The sequence below is a fragment of the Ornithorhynchus anatinus genome, chromosome 10, assembly GCF_004115215.2.
Source record: "Ornithorhynchus anatinus isolate Pmale09 chromosome 10, mOrnAna1.pri.v4, whole genome shotgun sequence".
Taxonomy (NCBI): Eukaryota; Metazoa; Chordata; class Mammalia; order Monotremata; family Ornithorhynchidae; genus Ornithorhynchus; species Ornithorhynchus anatinus.
The window spans coordinates 10,743,042-10,744,650 of record NC_041737.1 but is presented as its reverse complement, the minus strand read 5'-3'; positions in this window follow the sequence as shown (position 1 = coordinate 10,744,650).

The window sequence follows — 1,609 nt, the reverse complement described above, 5'->3', positions numbered from 1 at the left end:
TTCTTCTAGTTGTTGAAAGCTTGTGTGTTTCTGCCTTGAGGAGAAAAAAAGGAGTTTGACATATCGCTGGATATAAAAATTTCCTCATGTAGACCTGGTATATAGTTGCTGATGAAATACTAATTTCTGTAGTTATCTTTTGTGCAAAGGAGGAGAGATTAATATGGTAATTTAAAAAGAATTCTGGTCTGAGGGAATGCCTGCTAATTCTGTTGTCCTCTCCAAAGCACTTTAGTACAGTGCTCTGTACTAAGTGCTCAACAAATATTGATTGATCAGATTATCTTTGCTTGGCAGGAACCCAGTCTGTTGACTCTATTATACTCCCCATCATTTACTATAGGGTTCTGTACACAGTAAAGACTAAGTAAATAGCCTGGATCAACAAGCATTTTACCCTCTCCGAAGTATATATGTTAATAATAATAATAATAATAATGGCATTTGTTAAGTGCTTACTATGTGACAGGCACTGTTCTAAGCACTGGGGTAGATACAAGATAACTGTCCCATACAGGGCTCACAGTAAATCCCCATTTTACTGATGAAGGAACTGAGGCACAGAGAAGTTGTCACACAGCAGACAAGTGGCACAGCTGGAATGTTCAGTTATAGTAAGCCACTCTCAGTCACACTCTTTTCCTTTTGAAGAAGTCAAGTGAGAAATAGAAGCAGAAGGGCAGAGGACTTCCATGCCATTTCAAGGTGTTCCTCATCACCCAAGCTGGAGGTTAGCACTTTCATTTTGCAGTTCTCTGCTGCTTGCCACTTTCAAACCTGACAAGGAACAGAGCATTCTGGAGAGCTCCCGGGTCACTGTCCTTCCTGACCGCTCGGATTCTTGAACAAGATATAACTCTCGTGCCGTCCCACTCTTTAGCAGGAAGTATGGGGTCCATGACCTTTAGGAATCCTCCTTACAATTAACTGGAGCTCCTACTTGGAAATTTGGGAGATTTTGGGGTTTCCAAAGAACATGCCCTCAAGTAAGTAGGACATAGTGATAGTTGACTCTTAATAGGACCATTCAGGACCTGGGTTTTAATCCAGAATCTGCCACTTGTCTGCTGTGTGACCTTGGGCAATTCACTTCACTTCTCTGTGCCTCAGTTTCCTCAGCTCTAAAATGGGGATTAAGACTGTGAGTCCCATGTGGGACAAGTCCAACCTGATTATCTTGTATCTACCCCAGCACTTACTACAGTGCCTGGCACATAGTCAGTGCTTAACAAATATCTCCATTATTATTATTATTCAATCAGTTATCCACCCAGTTCCTCACCATGGTCTTTGGAAAAAGCATGGGCCTGGGAGTCAGAGGACCTAGATTCTAATCCCAACTCCACTACTTGCACTGAGCACCTTGGTAGACATGATCCCTTCTCTCCTATAGCTTACAGTCTAGTAGTTTGTCTTTTCAGGTTGATAGATTTTCTGGGGGTCTGGATTCTTGCACACAGCATCTCAGATCAGACATCTGAAGTATGATAAGAATAAATATGAAACTGGAAATTGTATCAGAACCTAAAAAGAGAGAGGATTAGGCCACCTTTCACTGCATCACAAGAGGGCAGCAGAGACTAGAGTTATAAAGGATAAATCTGCTAGA